Source organism: Benincasa hispida, unplaced genomic scaffold (genome assembly GCF_009727055.1).
Source record: "Benincasa hispida cultivar B227 unplaced genomic scaffold, ASM972705v1 Contig316, whole genome shotgun sequence".
In the NCBI taxonomy this organism is placed as follows: domain Eukaryota; kingdom Viridiplantae; phylum Streptophyta; class Magnoliopsida; order Cucurbitales; family Cucurbitaceae; genus Benincasa; species Benincasa hispida.
In genome coordinates this window covers 584,144-590,673 of record NW_024064794.1, presented here as the reverse complement: position 1 = coordinate 590,673, position 6,530 = coordinate 584,144, and the positions used below count along the sequence as shown (strand labels likewise).

Here is a 6,530-nt window from a genome sequence, read left to right as displayed (position 1 = left end):
GCACTCCACGTGCCATAATAAGTGACGAAGGGACCCACTTTGTGAATCGTATCATTTACAAACTGCTGATTAAATACAATGTCCACCATAAGATCGCCACCGCATATCACCCCCAGACAAACGGACAAGCCGATGTTTCTAACAGAGAAATCAAGTTGATTTTGGAAAAGGTGGTGAATCCATCATGGAAGGATTGGGCCATAAAGCTTGATGATGCGTTGTGGGCATATAGGACTGCTTATAAGACACCCATAGGCATGTCGTTGTATGCGTTTGTGTTTGGGAAGGCTTGTCATCTGCCGTTGGAACTAAAGTATAAAGCAATGTGGGCAGTTAAGAAGCTTAACTTTGATTTGAAGGCTGCAGGGGAAAAGAGAAAACTTCAGCTGCTAGAGCTAGACGAATGGAGATCACAAGCTTATGAAAATACCAAAATTTACAAAGAACGCACGAAGCGATGACATGACAAGCGTCTTTGCGAAAAAAAATCTCCAGGTAAATCAGAAGGTATTACTGTTCAATTCTAGGCTACGACTCTTTTTGAGAAAATTGAAATCGCGTTGGTCCGAACCATTCATAATTAAGGTAAATGGACCAGCGCATTTAAGGTAAATGGACAAAGAGTCAAGATGTATCATGGAGGAGATTTTCAACGTGAGAAAACCTCTGTGGACTTGAGGAAGCCAGAATGAAGAAGAAACATGTGGTCCCTGCGTTGATAAGAGACGCACATTCATCAGGGACGAAATATATCCTTTTTGAGTATCCTTCTTTTTGTTTTTCTTTCATGAATCTATCTTAATTTTTGCACGGTTACTACTCTTTATAATTGCCAACTCTTTCTTTCATACTTTTTATCCTCTTGATATTTATCACACTGATCGTAGTAAATGATTGTGATGGAGCAATGCAATAACCTCAAACACGTGACCGGTTCGATCAGCCCATCGTAATCAAAGAATCAAGCCACCGCAGGAAAAGATGCGATAAAAAATTATGCGGGCGACAAAGCAAATTTGGGGTTTGTGTCTTTCCTTGCCTCATCTTATTTCAATTTTACACTTCCCGCATTTCAATTTAATATTGCTGAATTCTACTATCGCACCCTCTTTAGTTTGACTCAATCTTGAATTTTTTATTACTTTATTTGGTCGCCGTATTCACCTCTTGCCAATTATGACTTCAATGATGATATTCATGCCTTTGTTTCTTACCGCATGTACTAGAGTCAAATTAATTTCAGGACAATCAATTCATGAAACATTTCTAAAATTTAGCGGTCTACCAGCTTTCGGTCAAAACTATTTTTAACGAAATTTTCTAAGTCCATTGCATGAGTTATTTCGTTCCTCAACAATGAGGACATCGCTGTGTGTTAAATTTGAAGGTGCTAGTAATGTTATTTTCAACCTTGTTACTTTTAGAAATTCGATTTAAAAATAAAAATAAAAATAAAAATTGTATAACGTTGAGATCGGATCCTACTCGTAGTTGGATGCCCACATGACACCCGTGGGGGCAGGCCAAAACGAAGGTGTGAATCGTGATCAACACAGAGACCAAGTGATTGCAACTCCGCTGCCAAATAAAGAGATGGGCATGAGTTTTAACTGAGAAAGAGCGCTTTGCTCGTAGTTGGATGCCCGCATGACACCCGTGGGGGAAAGCCAAAATGAAGGTTGGGCACTCGGATCAGTGCAAGATCACAAAACGAATATCTGAATTACGCAAGGGTCAAAATCACTTGAATTGAACAACTCGATTTGAGAAAATTTGAAATAAATCATGCGATGTCCTGGAAACGAGTAAAGATTTTTTTTAAGGTTAAGCTTGCAGTCCCTAAAGATTAGAAATATTTTAAGAAAAGATCAGGATAGAAATTAAAAAGGCATTGATTCAGCAATTTGAATAAGGCACCTTGAGAAGTCTAGGTAGGGTAAAGGCACCTGATTTTTCTAAAAGAAAATCTTTAGTTTGTGCTTGAGGACAATCATTATTTTAAATTTGGGGGTGTGACAACTGGTAGAAATACAAGTTATTACAACTCAAATTAATAAAACAATGAGAGAAAACGATGGTAAAATAGGCAATATTATGTCTGAAAGTGCCAAACTGAAAGGAATTGCGATTGTAATGCTCATCGCATAAAAACAGTTAATTTACCTTTTTTGTGCAGGTATAATACGATGGCGCATATGAAATTGCGATCTAAAGGCACAGTACGATGGCGCATATGAAATTGCGATCCAATGGCACAACGCGACAACGCACTTAAAGTTGCGATTGTGAGAAGTTTCTCAAAAAGTGATCACATAAAGACCTCGCATCAAGGTGACAGCATAATAAACCATGATGGGACGTAAAGCTGATAATAGATTCGGAATTTAGTTGACAAGCCATTAAAAGCCATACTATAGCAAGTACATTGAACTTTCGGTGACTTTTAAACGACGCAACAGAGTAGGGAAATTAATGCCACCCATCATTGTAATCATTAGTAAGAAAAGCAGCTTCACCTTGAAATCTATAAATATCGAATGCCACCAGAGAGAGAGGGATTCACACACATACATATACATATAGATAGAGGATGGAGAGAGCAAGGAGACGAGGTGAAGCCGAGAGAAATTGCTCCTGGACAGATCGAGGACTGCCAGAAAACAATACAAAAGAGAGAAGGCCAACCCTTGCGAGAGTAAGAATCCACAACTAGAACAGAGTTGAAGTGATAAAGAGCAGTGTAAAAGACCACGGGAAGCAAGACATTGCTTACCGGGCTTGTTATTTCTCAAATTCATTTGTTATTTTGAATTCACTACTTTATTTGCAGAAAATGGAAACTTCATTTCGATTTATGTTCAATCTCTCCATACCATGCATGAGTAGCTAAGTTTATGAATGAGTTAAGAAGTACTTAGCTAGCATGATTTAAGATATGAATTTTATGCGATCATCTTGTTTTATGTATGCATCATTCATCATTTGGACATACTTGAGAGAATAGTCTAAAGATAGAATCTAGGCTTGAGAGAGTCGGATTAGAATCTAGGCTTGAGAGAGTCGGATTAGATCACATAAGCAAGAGTAGAAACTTAGAAATAAGTTCTATCTGTTGTTTCCCATACACATCGCATGCGTACTAGAAATAGGAAATGTGGCATTTTGCATTGAGGAATGTAGTACTAATATTTGTGTATAGCATGATCGCATAACTTGTACACAATCTTGGGAAATGTTAACTAAAGCCCTTCTCAGCCCCTTCATCGCATACTTGTGATAACTCTACGCTTTCATCACTCTGCGCTCAACTCCGACGCATAGGAAAATATAAATCAAAATACCATCTACATCTTTTTCACCACCGCAATAGAATCAAAGAGTCTGTCGCATATCTATTTAGTAGTCCCTATGTTCGACCTTGGACTTACCAGGAACCTAAGAAGGCTTATACTTGGGCTTTGTTAGGAAAACTTATATGATCATCGCATCTGCATATCATCGCATACATACATCACCGCATCATAAATCTACGCATCAATGGTTATTGGGTTTTTATGGTAACCGTGAGATAAAAGAAAAATGGTTTTCCTAATTTTAGTAATTGTTGAAAAGGTTTTCATAAAAAGTTTTTTGAGATTTCTCTCTCGCGTAAAGGATCTCATGGAGTTGTCAAGTAAATATAGATTTACTAAACGATAGCTTGGGTGAGCTAAACGATCGTGCAGTCGCGAGCTAAACGATCGTACAATATTTACTAAACGATTGCATAGCTTTTTCTAGACGATCGCTTGCTCAAAGTAAACGATCGTGTAGTGTCTGTAGGCGATAGACCGATCTAAACGATGAGCTAAACGATCGCATAGCTTTTGCTAAACAATCGCTTAGATTTAGTTAAACGATTGGGCATCGACCTATACGATAGGTCTTCGTCATCTCCTGCTTGCCTAGTCGTGTACACGATCGGGTTTCTTCTCGCTTTGTCTGCCTCGCGCTTACCAAGTCCGAACAGAGCCAACTCTCTGGATTCTCACATCGAGAATACCAAGGTCGCCTTCTTGGTGGTGTCTTACTCAACTCGACACAGTCATGGTGCTATGGAGGCCGTTCGTGCTGTGCTAAGGAGTTCGTGACCGAGGCGATCATTGAGGACGAGCACAAAGTGTTTATACCGTGTTGTGGTTGTATAGATCAAGCGTTCGAGGATGCTGTTGTTTGAACGGTCGTGCACAAAGGAGCGTGGAGACACATCCTCAAATGTTCGTAGAGTTTTCTCTTCGTACATTTGAGTTTTCATGCTGTAATTTTCGTATTAATTGCATAATCGTTCGTTTTGTATACGACTGTAAATGTAATGTTCATTCATGATTTTGATTTGGAATAATCTTATTTCCGCTACTCATGGAAATCTCGAATATGATTTCCTTCACTGAGATCGTAGGCTCATGCTTCTTAACCAAAATGTCATTAAGACTGGCCAAGATATAGGCTCGGGCCTTCTCATTCCCACGTGTCCAACGTTCATAGGCCTCTCGAACATTTCGAGTGGCGTTTTGAGGTGGAATATGAGGACACTCCTCTATAAGGACAAACCTGAGATCATCGATGATTAATATTGTTGTGATCGTGTGTTTCCAACTAGCGTAGTTTTTGCCAGTCAGTTTGTCGGTGCTAAGTAGAGCTAAGGTAGCTGTAGCCATATTTACGTTGCTAAAAAACGAAAAAACTTAATAAGTCTATGCAATACCACATTTTAACACCAATTTTAGTTTTAGCAAAATAGTTTCCAAGTATCCTAAGTGAAAAGACTTCTATTTTGCAATGATGACCCAGCGAAACAGGACAAACGTCACCGGTGGGGTGATCAGATGCCCCTTCACTAGGATGAGACACTCTTTACCATTAGGCAGAAACAACTCTTGTAACTGCACCTAACAGTCACAATTCTTTCGGTTCAGATCTGTTAACCCTTAACAATTCTGCGTAAGTGTAACCCGTCGTTTTCGACCCTAAAGTCCCGCCCTAATGCGCCCACCATAGGGAAAAAGCAGATTAAGATAAGAGACTAAATTGACCTTATCCTATACAGGAGACAGATAAAGAATTGTGGAAAACTGTCATCCTATAGGGGGACACTCTCAGGGTGCCTCAAGGCGATGAACAGAAATGTTATCCAACCTAACGAGAGAGACCGTGGGATATGTTGTCGCACGTTCTGCTCCCACTTACCATGAACATTCTCTCCATCCACCTTGATATTGACCTACCCAGATACCATCCTTTAGGGGGACACTCCCAATGTACCACAAGGAAGAGGATAGATCTCACGGTGTGAACATAAAGGAAGAAACGCGAAGAGGTTTAAATGAAGTATTATATACCCCCAGTACTTCCCACTGAATGTTCTACCTAAGGATTATTAACTTAGACCATCCGACTACTAATTTTATCTAAGTCAGTTTAATTTGCTAAAAGACAACTATTGTCTTTAAAATTAAATAAGTTCAAGTAGTCACATTAAACTCTTTAATGGATTGTCCTCAAATTTACATGCATGCATCAAATCTATCTAGTGCACCTTTCCAGGTAGGTTCCGAGATAGGAGTGTTCCATTTCCGTCAGCTAAAATACCCCAGTCTAGACAGAACCCGCCTTAGACAAAAGGTCCCTTATAGATAGATTTGCTACACTTTTAATCTTTTATTACTCAATTTAATCCTGTTAAATTGATTAAAAGATTAAACCTTAGGTTGATAATCTTATTAGAACCATGATCTTAGATGTCACACCCCGTTCCAGATATCCCTTCTAACCTAGAACCAAGCGTGAAGACGTTAAACATCACTTCTCTCTATGACATCTAACGTCCAAACTCTTAACATATCCTGTACTTAAGATCAAACCCAAACTTCCAAACCAATTTTCAAAAATAATCTATGTTAATTGACAGAGTTTAGGAATTTGATTCAATTTAAATCACAATACTGTTTAAAGAGATTTATAAACCAACAGAAAAGATTATTTTGAACAAAACCTCCCATGACATGTAACTCACAAGTTTTAGCTATTCTGGAATACTTTCAAATACATGCACAAACAATACAACAGATGTTTAACAACACTAGTGGCGTTTGACGGCTCAGTAGGCACCAAGAACTTGTGCTACCTGAGGCTGGAGGAAAAACATAAAACATGGAAAGCATGAGCTAAAGCCCAGTGAGTGGTAGTTTAATATAAACATAAGTTATCGCTTCCTAAGTCATCAATAAACTTTATCAAATCATTCAATAAACCATTGAACAAAGTATAAAAGATTCAACATCTCAAACACGTGCTAGTAAAAAAGTGCCATGATCAACTCTCATAAGCACATTATAAAGCATTCAGCCGTTATAAAAAACCCACACCAACTCTGTACCCAAATACTCATTTACAACGACGGGATACTCTAGACAAAGAATGCCCCCCGCGGTGTAAACCAAATCACAAGGTCGTACGTGCACGCAGAGCTGCCTCAAGGCTAAGCATAGATA

The 6,530-nt window shown here is 38.8% G+C and overlaps 1 long non-coding RNA gene across 1 annotated transcript in view; it reads right to left on the bottom strand.

The window, feature by feature from the left end:
• Window positions 1-6,029: 6,029 nt before the first annotated feature.
• The window catches only part of LOC120069325, an 11,138-nt gene continuing 10,637 nt past the window's right edge, over window positions 6,030-6,530 (bottom strand). The window contains exon 6 of the long non-coding RNA XR_005479504.1: window positions 6,030-6,169. This is a non-coding gene — a long non-coding RNA (uncharacterized LOC120069325). The remainder of the gene's footprint in view (window positions 6,170-6,530) is intronic.